The sequence below is a fragment of the Pezoporus occidentalis genome, unplaced genomic scaffold, assembly GCF_034315485.1.
Source record: "Pezoporus occidentalis ecotype Australia unplaced genomic scaffold, CSIRO_AGI_Poc_V1 ctg79, whole genome shotgun sequence".
NCBI lineage: Eukaryota > Metazoa > Chordata > Aves > Psittaciformes > Psittacidae > Pezoporus > Pezoporus occidentalis.
In genome coordinates, this window is record NW_026916147.1 from 774,757 (window position 1) to 789,776 (window position 15,020).

Below are 15,020 nucleotides of genomic sequence, written 5' to 3' on the forward strand. Positions count from 1 at the left end.
GTTTAACCCGTTACCCCTTGTCCTGTCACTACAGTCCCTAATGAAGAGTCCCTCCTCAGCATCGCTATAGCCCCCTTCAGATACTGGAAGGCTGCTATGAGGTCTCCACGCAGCCTTCTCTTCTCCAGGCTGAACAGCCCCAACTTTCTCAGCCTGTCTTCATACGGGAGGTGCTCCAGTGCCCTGGTCATCCTCGTGGCCCTCCCCTGGACTTCTTCCAACAGTTCCATGTCCTTTTTGTGTTGAGGACACCAGAACTGCACACAATACTCCAGGTGAGGTCTCAACAAGAGCAGAGTAGAGGGGCAGGATCACCTCCTTTGACCTGCTGGTCACGCTCCTTTTGATGCAGCCCAGGATACGGTTGGCTTTCTGGGCTGCCAGAGCACACTGAAGCCAGCTCATGTTCATTTTCTCATTGACCAATACCCCCAAGTCCTTCTCCGCAGGGCTGCTCTGAATCTCTTCTCTGCCCAACCTGTAGCTGTGCCTGGGATTGCTCTGACCCAGCTGCAATGTTTGTGATGTTTATGATTTTTATGCCAATGTTTATGATCCCCTTGATTTCTTTCAGCGAGAAGCAGGATTTTATTTCTTTCAGGCCAAAGGACTAGCACTCAATTACTCTAATTCCTAGCAACAAGTGTTTTGAGCTTCAACACAAATGCCTTGTTCAGCTCCCACTGATGTGCATTTTGTTTGTATGTAGTGTCTTTCTTAATTTCTCTCTGATATAACATATGAGTTTTTTATGATTTTGCAAAACACAGACACAGCTAGGAAAATGGCTGGTTAGGTCTGAACAGGTTTCTGTTGAATACCTGTTTTGTGAAGCACAGAAGAAACCTGATGCAATTTTAGGGTTTTCATTTTTTTATTGATGGCATAAGTATGGTATGTGTAAACTTGATAAGCTTAGTTTATGCACAGAGGAATACTTGCATAATATTTTAAACAAGGGGAGCACAGTTAAGTTGACAGTCTACGTAACATTAGTATTTCTTTTTCTGAAATGAGATGTATAAAAACATGGATTTTATGGTGTTACTTTATCGAATTGCTTCTTTACAGGAACCAAGTGGTTTATGATTGCTGAGATTTGTTATTCAGCACTTTTTGTAGGATGTCTGGTGAGGGTAGCAGTCAAATTCCATTTGATTTGTTAAGCTCTAGAAACAGTGCCTAGAATACTCAGTCAAAATAGAGACCTAACTAAAACTTCTGGAATGCCTGTTGGGATGCAGAAGTGCTAATGCTTTATGTCACAGCAAGCAAATTATTTAAATGACAAGGACAAAGAAGTAATGACAGCTAAGATAAATTATTCAAGTTATACGTATTAGGAGATGATTAATTTAATAATACATATTATTAGAAATTGATTTAAACTTACCAGTTCTGAAGAAGAATGTTTGGATAAGCAGTAGTCCAAGTTTATCTTTACAAAAATATGGTTGTAATAATAAAAAAAAGCTTTTATTATAAAACATATTCTGACCCAGTATATTTAGCAGTTAAAAGCTTTTATTCATCTGATGGGAAAATAGTTTTTACTCTTACGGAATTATTACAGGCAACTCTTCAAGAAATGCCTGTAGACTGGGACTTGTCTGGGAAAGAAAATGTCTTTTAAACTTGATAGTAACTACTGTGAACTGTCACTGGTGGTTTTATTGGTCATGCTCAAGCTGGCCACCCTGATACTATGTTTTGAAAAAATAGTTGCAAATGGTATGTTCTAACTCTTTGAAACAAAGTAAGCCCTTCAGTGCAGCTGGAAGCTTTAGGTAAGCCATGAGTGGAGGTGGTTTTGGTGACTGAAACTTGTTTTCTGCATGACACTTGATTTCTGGAAAATAATAGATGTGGCTGCAGCCAGAGTTCACCAGTGGGTCATGAAACGAAGTGACTCAGAGCTGGGAGCCAGAAGTGTGGCTTCTCAGTTGTGCTGGCGTCTGCTCAATCACATACTGCCTCTGTACATCAGTGCAGATGGATGAGAAATTGGGAAGGTATTTGTTCTGCACAGCAAGTGGAAACATGGCAACTCTTTGTTACTTGTCATTTACTTTTTCATGAGGTCATTTGATCCTTGATGTGCTTTTGAAATAGTCATGAAAAGGCACATAATATGAAATCGGTAGTTTGTTTTTTTGCTGTGCCTCTTTTCTGTTATTGGTTTCAGCAGCCTCTGGATAGTGTGGGAACTGCAAATGGGAAAGACATTGGCAAAAGAGCAAGGTGCTGCATGTCTTCTTGCCGCGTATCTGGAAAGGTGCAGTCTGAGGGTGAGCTGACATTCCCTTCTGCATCCTTTCAGGGGACAGAGATGAGTAGGGATGTAGGCAGCGCAGCCATGGAGAGTCGTTTATGTGCCTGTGTGCCACCAGGAGGTACACTGTCCCTGTGGAGGGTCAGGAACCTAGTTTATGTGGAGAGAGGGTGAATGCCCTAAGAAATCTCCTAGAAAAGGTAAATTTGAGTCTTGATTGTTTGCAAAACTTAAATCTTTTCCTCAAGCATGAAGAGGAAGGGTTTTGTTTTCAGCATTTATTTTTCCCCATGAACAATTGCATGACAATAAGGTGAAAGTGAGGGGAGATGAGATGGCTAGAAGCAGAGTATAAAGGCTTTTCACAGGCACGTCATGTTGAATAAGGTGAGGATACTGTAGGGTGATTCTCTGGGCTTGATGATTCTCCATGGCAGCATGGGCCTGCAATATGGTGCACAGGCCTAGTGTGAACCTGGACTTTGCAGTGGCAAGGAAGTATCTAAGATACTGCATACATCATGGGCATGGATGCAGCGACACACATGAGGTGGCATTCTAGAGTATCTGCTGGTCTGAGTTTGTCTAGTGTAACCACTGCAGATCGGTTGCTGCAGCTGATCTCCTGAGAAAGTAATTGTAAGTGCATGCCCGTGGGTAGGAGAGGTAGGTGAGTTGTAGCAGCAAAGGTGCTGTTGAGGATGCTAGTGGAGTGAGAGCATGAAGTGCCTGAATGGATGGATTCCTCTGGAAATCAAACTCACTAGCTCATCACCCTGCGTAGTGGGAGGTGTTGGTATATTTTCCTAGTTTGTTGCTCAGATGCTTTTATCAATTTCCTAGATTAAAGTAGAAGTATTTCTTCTAAAAGCAGGCTTCATTTAACAGGCAAGGGCCCTTAGTCTTAACAACAAAATGAACACAGTTTAAAAACTCCCGGGAGTCCCAAATTGACTTGCCTTCCCTGTCCTCGGAGTAGCAGAGGGTTTTATGGTAATGATGGATGGAGTTAGAAGCAAACTTCAGCTTTAGCTATTAACACTGAACTCCTGCACTTGCCAGCAAGTTACTTTGTAGTGCATACAACCTTATGCCAAAATGGTATATTGTTACTAAGCGCTGCAACATCTCTCTGAGCAAGTTCGTGGCATTAAGCCCATCTCTCTCACAAAGCCCTTTTCGGGAACCTGAAATTGTGCTCCTTTTATTGACCTCTGTTGATTTCCCCCCTCCCAATCTTCTCAGCTCCTTTGATGTACAAAATAATAAACCAACAAGCAATGTGAATGGTATTGTAAAGTTTTCCCAGTTGCTTTAGGCATGCCTGTACTGTGTAGTGCACTGCAATGTAGGAACACCTGAACTACTTGTGCTGAATGGGACTGACTGGGAATCAGAAGTAAAATAACATTGTGCTATCTCATGGCTAATTAACCAAGGTGCAGCATTTCACCAAGGTACCTAGTTGTTTGCCAGGTTCAACAGTGCTGGTCCTATTACCTGCCATCTCTCTTGGGTTAGCTGGAGAATCTTGTTGTGATGGATTCATGGAGTTGTGCTGAAGTGAGCTTAGACTCGGTGCCCCTTGTTGGCTTGTGTGTGTCCACTTGCAAATTCTAAGATCAGCATTTTATAACTCTGAAGAAAAAATTAAAAAAACCCTAGGGGAGAGGCCAAGGGAAAGCTGGGCATGTTCAGTAGCTTCACAGTTGCTAAGCTGCATTAGGGTCAGTGGAGCTTGGTTCTTATTCCCCTGCTGTAATGATGAGAAATCACCTAGTTTCTTGGAGGGATGGATGCTCTTGGTGATCACAAGCTGTCAGTGCATTAATTACTGGGTTTGCACTTCATAGTAACTCTTCTAGCGGTTCCTGTGGTCTCAGTAAGTATGATTTAATTGGAAAGATAACTTCTATTTCTAATATCAATTTCCAGTTTGCTACAGCTCCTTTTCCAGGAGCTATTTAAAAGATTTCTTAGGTTTGTGAAAGTCCAGTTTTCATATGAATGACTCTCTTGTATTTCAAAATGGCAAAGCTCTGATTTTATTGTCACATTTGTATTCTAATATTTTTCCCTTTTCCTTTACTTAGTGAAAGAACAACTTTGGTGTTGAAGAGAAACCTCGGAAAGGAATGGGCCCTGTTCTCTTGAAGCTGTTTGCCCTGATCCCAGGAATGCTGTAGAGGTTGGTGAAGTGGATGTTTAAGAGCTTTTGTAGAAATTGTCTTTTGAAATGTAATTGGCACACTTTTCAATAAATTCTGTGTAAAGCAGTTCATTTGTTTGTCATAGAAAGAGAGTTAATTCAGGCACTACTAGAACACATTCAGTTTCAAATTGCTCTACCCAAACAAAATCTAGGGTCTTGTTTACCTGTGTAGATGCTGTAGAAATACATAGCTGGGTGGTCACAGAAAGCTGTGTGTTGTGATTCGTGCACACAGTCAAGCTGCATTAAGTTTGGAGGTTTTAATTGATAACTTAAAAAAAAAAAGGTGAGACTGATCATAATACATGAGATCATAATGCATGATTATTTTTCAAGTTTTTCAAGTCTCTTATTTTTACTTTGAGAGTAGAATACCCCTGCTCTTCAGTAGAATGACAGGTGGGTTACAAGTCCATTTGCACAAAGGTGATGTTATCTCTACTTTTGCCTCGAGTAACTTGTATTTTGGTTTTATCTCCTAGTTTCTTTGGATTATGTACAGTCTGGGTACACTGCTTGCGGTGTTTTTCCGCCATAGCTGTATAGTCCTGCTACAAATATTATGGCCTGCAAGAGGAAGCCTCTTGCAAGTAGAATAGTCAATCTAGTTTACTTTCACATTTTTAGTAAAAAATCCTGAAGAGGATTAAGTGGATTTATCACGCAATAGAGTTCTTAACTAATGAAGTAAAAAACCTTTTATAATTATCGAATTCAGTAGTGCTTTGTTTCACTGATGAAAAATGAATGTAGCAAGTAAAATTTGATGTGAAGGGTTTGGGGGAGAGGAGGAGGTAGGAATGTTGAAGTGCTCTTAAGCAAAGAAGAGAATTTCCGTAGGAGCAGTTGAGTTAATCTAAAATCCGTCTGCTTACTGTAAAGAATATTTAGTCGGTGGTAGATTACTTTAAAAGCATAGATACATGTGGTGTGGCTATGAAAGAGTAATGTCCAAGGTTTTCTATGAAACCTTCTAACATACAGACTTTTTTGGAGCAAAAAGGGGGAAAAAGAAACACAGTGGAAAAAGTGCTGCAGGACATTACAGACACAGAAAGTGAAGAGGTGATCCAGTGGAAAAAGACCCATTAGTACAAGGCAATGCTAGTGGGCATTGCTCTCTGAAGTGTGTATAGCATAACAACTTTTCATGTAAGTGATGCCATTTCTTATGGAGAGCTTTAGTTATTAATATGTTCTCACCATCTTTTTATCTTATCTGATATAAAACTGAGAGTTGTAAAATCTTCAAGGGGAGGTATCGTTTTTAATTGAACAAAAGCACACAGAAAGACAAAGTCTTCCCAAAGCGTATCCTTCCATATGAAATCTGCATTCCAGCACCAGTGCTTTCATTGTAGCTCTGTGCTGCTTCTTTAGTCTCCAACATTTTATTCATTAATGGGGAAAAAAAAAGAAAAAAATTGTCCACAAGAGGCTCTGGCAGAAATACTCTTTCTCTCCCCCTTCCTCCTCAAATAGACAACACCTTGTTCCCTTCAGCCTATTGTGTTTAGTGTGTTTTGTTTTTTTTTAATATATTCTACTTTATGGAGAATAAAAAAAAAAGATGAAAGGATAATCTCCTCTCTTGTTAGTCTCCCTCTTGACTTAGTGTACAAGTGGTTAGTTTCAGGCAGACTGTTGAATGCAGACTGTTTTGTGAATCTGTGAAGACTGCCTTATTAGTATCATGACCTGCTGTTCAGATATTTCCATAGGAAATACTTTCTTGGCACTCTGTGCATCCTGTTCTTCCAGTTCCGAGGACATGCAAGAAGTGGCAGAGCTTATTAGCTTGGGTTTAGTGCTGCTGTGGTTATATACCTTTCAGACGTGAGCTTGCTATGTTTGATTTGGTTGGGCTGTCCATGGGGCCACGATAAGTTTTTCTCCATCTGTGGCATGATTTACCTCCAGCTACATGGATAACAGTGAAAGTAGTGATCCAGTTTATAAACACACAGAAGATAATGAGGTAAGGGAAGACACCCAACAAAGATGAATTTTCCAGGGAAAAAATTACGTCAAGCTGATTAGTTTGTTTCCTTGACAGATGAATTGGATTATTGCATAAGGGAGGGAAGGGATAGAAGTGATATAACTTGAAGCGTATAAAGTTTTAAAGTATATTCTTTTGAATGTAATACATATAGTGATATATATATATTTTTAATGGGATCTTACTTAAATCACTTGCTGCAGGAGTGAAATTTATTAAAAATGGTTTGGTTAAGCAGTTAACAGGGATTCAGGATCGCTTGGAAAGGCATTTGATGTAAGCTTCTTTACTAGCTTGCTGTACCTGGATTTGTCAATAACAGCATTGGTGGTTTAGATGGTGGAGTGGAGTCTACCTACAAATGTGTAGGTGATGTCAGTTTGGGAGTAGACAGCATGTGCACCACAAGGGGTTTATATTAAGGTGTTTGACTTTGTAATTGGGATAAGCTGAGTGGCTGTGTTTGTGTTCATTCGAGCTGACTCACCCAATGTTTATTCATTATACCACAGTTATCCTAAGTGTGTTCAGATTATTGAGTTAGATGGCCTCTTCCAACACTCTCTTTTGTTTGTGGTACTTTTCTATCCTTTAGTAAAATCACAACACTGAAACCTAGTACTTGAATGGAAGTGGTTGTTACCTTAAAAAATGATGTATCTGGATTTGAGATCTTGGGTCACCACTGAAATAAACATTCCAAGAGTGTTGCTTACCTTGCAGAAGTCCCAGGTTATACGTCTTGTGCTGGAGGGGAGCAGAAGGTTAGGCTCTGTGGAATAGGCAGCTGCTCTTGCAGGCACCTAGCAAGTGCCGCCTCTCCACCTTTCCACTGGTGGCATAACAGATTCAGTTAGGCACCTAGCACCAGAAGTGCTTCCCTCTGTTTTATCTCTGTAATGCAGCTAAAGTGGCTTGTCTGGACTCTGAAAGCAGGCTGCTCTTGCGGCCTCTCTTCTCTTTTTGCATTTCTGTGTGCACATATGCTATTGTCTGAGTGGCTGTTCAAGGTTCAGGAAGGAGGGATGGGCGAGGGGAAGCAGTGCTTGAGGTGTTTGTGATATGGATTATTGTTTGGCTTGTTGAAGACATACATGAGGAAAAAATAACTTTTGTATCTTTTTTTGCTAGGTTGCTGGAGGAGTTACCAGTGCTTTCCCATAGCACCTCAAGCCTTTTTCCGTGCAGGATTTGCCCTAATGTTTGTTTATGTAGCTTGACACAGAAAGAAAATGTATAACTATGGAGGAGGGGCCATATTTTTTAAGAGCTTTTGTAAAATAAGATATGAAATGTGGAAATAATCATCATCTGGGATAATGCTAGAGAAGTCTGACATACTGCTTTGTTTTAAGCTCCCTGTGATAGAAAGGGATGTTTGCGTGCTGTGCTTTTGCATACACAATGCACTTCCCATAGTTGTCAGGTTATCATGAAAGATTAATGTGATGGTTCCTTTAGAAGTAAGCAGTAATATTTTACACTAAGTCAATAAATATTGCTGGTGATAGGATAGCTCTTGGAACTCCTTTTGATGTGTTCCTGTCTACTGGTGATGCCATAGTCTCTTATGGATATGAAACATAGCAAGGGAAAATAATATCTCTGTTGAGGTTAATTCTGTGGAGATGCTGCTCTCTGGGTCTGTAATCCTTACTGCTGTTTTCCTGATTTCTTTGAGTATGGCTGTCACTCTTTGGTATCCTAGCAAATGTTTTTGTAGCAAACGTACAAATTACGTTGCTAAAAGGTACATCTCAGCAGCAGAGACCTGGTGCACCTGTGGTGTAATTTGAATAGCAAGAATGTTGTGAATGTTTTCTGCACCATCTTATGTCTCAGATAGAGGGTACTGGAAGAACTACTACTGATAAGTGATAGTCTGTGAAAGGCAAGCTGTAGGCAGTCTCTTGGAAAGACTGTAGGTCCCATGAATTCAAACAAACTGGAGGCCCAGTAAAACCTAGTTTTGGAGCTTTCTCTTGGTGATTATAGCTTTGAAAAACTGCCTGGGAGAAATTTCAAAGCCATGTTCCTGTGGATGCAGGAATAACAGTTCAAAGTGCTGGAAGATGAAGCTGATGTGCAGCAATTTCTGTAAGTGCAGAAATGGAGAAGTGAGTTGCCATCTGGCTGTATTGCAGCAAGGGTTTGTTAGAAACACTGCTTGTGCTTTAGTATTGCTAAAAAGTGACCTTAAAAAAAAGACAAAAAAGTCACCCCTGTAATACCCACATGAGAGAAGTACTAGCAAGAGGCTACTACTCTGCTTTGCTTCATGGTTCAGGATGATGAACTTTTTCCTAAGGTAGAGATTGATATCTTACTACGTCTTCTACTTATTCTTCTAATATAGAGGCCTTGCATAAATATTCCCTCTAATAAGGAATGTATAGCTACTATGAAAGGCCCTGTACCTGACACCAAAATACATCTTTGCCAATAAATTAACTTTGTTGCTCTGTGCAATTTAAGAGTTGAACTGGTTACTCTTTTGAAGGATGGAGTCTCTTGAACTCAGTAGCAAGAGTGGAGTTGGCACTGTGACTGTGCGGTTGCTTTTCAGTATGATACGCTCGTGCGCTAAAGCCTGTTGTTGTTATCCAAATGGGTTGTGGGAATGTGTGTGTCTGTTCGTGTGCATTTTGTGTAACACATAACAGCACTTGCTTGAATTAAAGCCCTTTACTTCATGTACCTTAATATTGCTACCCCTCTGAGCTCTGTGTAAATTAGCTTTTAGATCATCCTTTCTTTGTTCAAATAACAGCTATTATCAAACAAGTTGATGTGTACTTGAGGTAACACCTGCAAATTCTGACAGAGAAGTAAATCAAATTAAAGAAAGGAATATATGGTAAAAATGTAAAGGAATATATGGATGTATGACAGAAGAAGCCTTTTTCTGTAGTACTACTGTCGTAATTAAATCCTAGCATTGAGCTTTATTTACCTAAGTTTTGCATGTATTTTTGGAAACACGTTGCTGGGTTTCACTTTGTTTATTGCACCCTCTTTGTCTTAAAAATTAAAAAGTGTAGTTATACTCATTCTGTGCACTGCTTAGTGTCAGAGCTTAAAAAGGACACAAAACTAGGGAAAAGCGGTAAGAGTTGAAAGTCATGCCTTCTCAGTTGTGGAGAATCAGTTCTGTCCCCAGGTCCTTGGCATCCAGAAATGGCCAAGCACTGTGCAGGATCTCCAAGTGAGTCTCTGCACTTTCACAGGTGCACTGCAGAAGCCAAGTCTTGTAATAAATAACTAGTAAGTAATTTCTGTAGCTGTAAATGACATTGCAGCACAGTTGATATACTGCTACTGACTTGGTTGTTTTTTTTTTTTTTCTTCTTCTTGGTGTTGGGTTTTCCTCCAGCAAGGAAGGATATTTCTTTAGTGTGTGCATTGTCTGTATGTGTAGATGAATCCAAGGGCAGAATGGGAATAAACTCTGATTTGGTAGTTGTACTTTTATGATGTGGTTATTTGGGCTCTTTTCTGGGATATATTTAGTTAAAAAGCAGTGACCACTGTAGCCATTTGAGCATCTTTCTGTGGCACAGGGAGAAGTTTTTTCAGAGAGCTGCAGCTTCAATCCCAATTTATTTTATGTACCTTTGGTTATTATTGTAGAAATAGGCTAGTGTAGTGGTGAGACATAACATGCAGCTAACCACAGTTACTGATAATGGATGTCCTTGGGAAATCCTACCACTTCTGAATAGTAGTAGTTGTTGTTGTTGGTAAAATGAAACAAAAAACCTGGCAGTGTTGGTCTGAATCAGCTGTTCTAGACTGTATGGTGCTGTGCATGAAAATATCATTCTAAGCTAGAAGAGCAAATTTTGTTAAAGAAAAAAAAAAGGAGGAAAAAAAGCAGAAATCCAAAGTTAAGAAAACCCACATTGCATCTGATCTAAATTCTGGTAAGAAGTGTCTCTTGTATTCCTTTTATTTTTCCAGAATAATTAGTTCTATTGTAACCAAAATTTAAACAGATTTACTTTTCTATGAGATGAGAAAAGCAGAAAAATGTCATCTTACACATACATTTGTAAGCTGTGATACACCATTCTCTTTCACAGTGACTGCAGTGCCTGTGTGCAGACCTTTGAATCTTTTGAGTTGAGCATACTTTTTTTTGTCTTGTTCTGCTGCTCCCGTGAATTTGATCTGTTTTTGTAAAGAAGCTGTATTGGTTACTGTGGTCTGGGCATTGTAAGGCAGGAGGAGGAATCCCTTCCCTTCAGCTATGCAGTTCCTCCCCTTCCCGCATCCCCGAGCTCTCTGGGAGGGACCAGCTGTGCTCCACAATCAAACCATCCCGGGTGCTGGTACCGCTGGCACGGAGGATGGCAGTGCGAAGCTCTGGAGGTCCGCCTGACTGCTGGAAGGATGTTTACTAATGATGGGCTGGCAGTGGCTTGTAGGCAGAGGAACTTGCCGTCTCCTATTAGTGACATTTTACAAGGAGAGGATTTAAAAGCCAAGATGCTTGTACTGAACTTAAAGAATTCAAGGTAGGATGAGACCTAAATGAATACAAGCTACTTGTATTTCTTTCTAGACTAACATTTCTATTTCTTTCTATTGCTCTTTCTAGACTAACATTTAATTACATGACTAGCTTCTGTGAAGGTGTACTTTTTGTCATCGGACTCTTCAGTAGTTGTACTTGCTGTTGTAAAGAGAAACTGAACTAAACTACAAGCTGAGATTTAGTCAAAATATAGTGGTATGTTGAATAATGTAAGTAATATTACTGTGCATAATTTTCTGTGTTTAGGATGTTGGCTGTACAGAAATAAGTGAATAACAGGTAATTACATTTGTCGTTCCACCTAAGGAGGAAAATAATTTATTTTACTTTTGTCATGTGCGTAGTTTTCAAAATAGAGCTAATCCAAGTGTGTTCTCAAGTGTGGAAGTTCTGCTGTGAAGCCAGCTTGTAGTCAACTTACATTAGACAGTGTTCTTGGAAATGTAACAAAGTTGGAGAAGAACCCATCATATTAAAATAGTAACTTTCCTGTCTCTGAGTGCTCTAGGCTTCATTTTTTAATTTTGAATAAGAGATCACTTTTTCCAGTTTTCTAGCTGCCCTATTTAATCTTGCAGTTTACTACATAGATTTCTGTCAAGAAAGCATTCACTGTGAAAAATAACTTTCATTTTGGCATTATTGCCAAGCAGGAGTGGAACAGACACTATTCAGTCATCTGGGAGCAGCAGTCTCTTGCATGTTAGTGGGGACCTGGAGCTGTTTCCTATAAGGAAGGATTCACAATCGGCTATTTTGTCTTTACTCTTTATTCCATGAAAGGCTCCTCAGAAGCGTCTCCATGTACAAATAGGGAAGGCTGTTTCCAAAAGCAGGGCTGGGAGCCTAAGATGAAATCTAGTTCTGCCTGAAGGCCTCAGGGTACAATGTGGGTGTTTGAAGAATGAAAAGGGTTGAGTTGTTTTTACCTGCAATTTGTGACTATCATCCCCAAAGGGTCTTCTGCCACCCAACAGAGAAGGGGCAGATGAAGAGGAGCAGAAGAGAGGGAAAGCTAGAAGGAAAGACAGTGCCTTTCCCCCATCATTACAATATTTGCTTAATTACATAAAACATAGGAATCTTTACTGATTTTCCCAGTGGCAGTGTGTCTAGCGAAGTGAACCCTGGCGAAGGGTCTAGAGCAGAAGTCTTGTGAGGAGCAGCTGAGGGAACTGGGATTTTTTTTAGCCTGGAGAAAATGAGGCTCAGCAGAAACCTTACTGCTCTCTAGAACTACTTCAAAGGAGGTTGTAGCAAGATGTATGTTGGTCTTTTCTGTGAAGTAACAAATGATAGGAGAAGAGGAAATGGCATCAAGTTGCACCAGGAGGTTTAGACTGGATATTAGGAAAAATTTCTTCTCTGAAAGAGTTACAAATATTGGAACAGGCTGCCCAGAGGGCTGGTGGAGTCACCATCCCTGGAGGTATTTAAAAGATGTGTAGATGTGGCACCTGGGGACATGGTTTAGTGGTGGACTTGGAAGTGCTAAGTTTATGATTGGACTCTGATCTGAAATACATTTTCCAACCTAAGCAGTTCTATAATTCTGTGCTGTATGGTGTTCAGGACTTGGTTCCAGGGGAGCTTGGAGCTCAGTGCATGTCTTTAGACCATACTAGTTTCAATGTAGGGGAACCCTTCTAAGAAAAGTCAGTTCAAGAGCAGTCCGTTAAATGCTATTGTCCACGGTGCCCAGTTTCCCCATGGTGTTTATTGAGAGGCCTTTGCCTGGGCATGTGTAGGGGATGGTCAAGTTCAGCAGCTTCCTCTTGGGTGCATACCCGCAGTGGCATAATGCAGTAGTTGGAAGAAATCTGTTATTATCTAAAACGCAATGGTGATGGGCTGTTTAGTTTTGTTCTGCACTTAGGAACAACTAGGAACATGTAACTTAAGACGGTATGATCATTCACCCTCATTTACTTCCTATTGCTTCAGAAATAAACAGGCATTTGTGCCCAGGTTTTAATGCTAATTTTAATGCTGATGCACTGCTGTTTCTGTTGCACTCTTTCAGACTCGATGGTAGCAGAGAGGGGGATTTTATTACATCAGCCAAGCGTTTGCTGGTAGGATCGTTTTGTTGTTTTTTCTTATCCAGGTTGTTAGAAACAAGGGCAGCTCTATGGAGACAGATTTCAGAGGTAACGGTCTTCTACTCAGTGCTCTTTCATATGTAAATCTTTTAAAGGCAGAAGAGTGGTTACTCTTTTGGGTATATAAATAGCTGGTTTACATGACTGGAGGAAGTTCATGCTTTAGATTGCTGTTCGGAAGAAGAACCGCTGCCACCACCACAAACGGGGACCTACGTTGTGTAATACCACGTTCCATTTGAAAAAGATCTGGTGGCTTTTTTAGGTGAATATCAGAGAGGTGTTTAGACTCTCTGTTGTCATTACTACTGTGCTTGATGTGTGGCCTTAGTCCTTAGGTCTGGCAGCCTGTTCCAGGTTCACAGGTTTATTTCCCCATCTTCACTCCTGCAAGGCTCATGACTTGCAAAGGCAAGCAGACCAAAGCACTCTTCCCCGTGCCTAATAACGGCTGGTTGTTTCATTCTTGATTCTGGTACAATAACTTTAATAGGAAGGGGTTTTTACTTTGCTTGTGTACTGCTATTGCAAGAGCCACGCTCTAGAACAGTGTTTTTTTCCCGTGTTGTATCTACATGTCAGCCAAGCACATCCTTATCTCTCCAGATTATGTTGCTTTTCTGTTTGTTTGCTATTTTGTCCCTGCCTTCTCCCCCTTCCTTCCCCCCTGCCTTTTTTCTTCGGGGCCTCTTAGCAGCATTTCCTTTTATTTTCCTCTTTTGAGTGGCATGGTTTAGTCATTGCCATGCAGTTCAGGTTGGGAAAGTAAAATTTCAGTTCTGCTCTATTCCCACTGGGCTGTAACTGGCATTCTGTTTGTCCAATTAATGCAAATCGGTTTATTCAAGCCTTTTGAAAACAAAAACAAACCAGAAGAGTGGCATTCAAAGATGCTGACGATATTTTGCCATGGAACATAGCAAGAGCTTGTTAATTAGAATTTGCTCTCCAAAATTATTGAGGAGGCAAATAACCTGTTCTGGTTTGTTCTTTTTTTTTTTTTTTTTTTTTTAACCAGTTGTTACTTATCTTTATATTGTTCAGCAAACTTTTCCTGACACTGCCTAGATTAGTTTATAATTCTGAATAAACTATCAGTTTCTCCATTTCAGACGCTTTTGATGAGGTGCAAATGTTTCTGAGATGTTTCGGTTCTTCCCGCGTGTGTTCAAAATCAGAATGCTGTTTCAGTACTTGCTTTCCTCCAATATGCGGAGTATATAATGGCACTACTGAAGCTGCTTGCAGGATAATTTGAGTTGGCTTTTCTGTTGTTTTGCCGGCTAGCATTCACACCTGCAAGAGTGTCTAGTTACAAAGCTCCAGATTAACGTTAATCTGATAAATCTAAATTTCCGAAAGCCATCTGCTTTGTTTATAATGTGTGCAAACTGAGAACACTGAAAACCAGAACTTTTATTCTCTCAGTCTGACACTTGTTAATTTACTAACTATTTACAGTTTTTTTATAAATGACTCTATCAAAAGTGCATGTCAGGAGAGACAAATTTCTCCTATTTTTGTCGTTATCTTTTTGTGTCTGTGCTCCAGCTAACTTGGACTTTCCTTCTGCCTGTCAGGGTTTTTGCATGGCACGCATTTTTGTCTCCTCAGTTGCCGCATTTCTCTGGTAAACAGCGTCCTTGCGCTCCTTGAAAGAGAGAGGAGGCGTTGTATACCCAGAGCTAGTTCCGGCTTTGTTGCAGCCAGGGCTAGATTGCCAACCTGAGACCACACTGAAACAGGTCAAAGGAGTGGAAAAAATGTCACAGTGGTATGATTGCACAAGCATGAACAAATAGTTCCTTGGAGCCTGGATGTCTATGAACGAACCACCTGAACGTGCTAATGCAGGTCTCTCCTTTCTAACACAATACCTGTATAGAGCCACTACT

At 40.4% G+C, this 15,020-nt stretch overlaps 1 protein-coding gene across 2 annotated transcripts in view; it reads left to right on the forward strand.

Moving 5' to 3' along the window:
* The window catches only part of WDFY3 (WD repeat and FYVE domain containing 3), a 171,612-nt gene that overhangs the window by 31,495 nt on the left and 125,097 nt on the right, over nt 1-15,020 (forward strand). Inside the window, exon 2 of one of the 2 annotated variants that reach the window (XM_062602808.1) lies at nt 4,366-4,460. The gene's annotated coding sequence lies outside the window, so the exon portion shown is untranslated. Of the gene's footprint in view, nt 1-4,365; nt 4,461-10,984; nt 11,004-15,020 lie in introns of those variants that run through there. The other variant, XM_062602807.1, reaches the window with a different exon arrangement.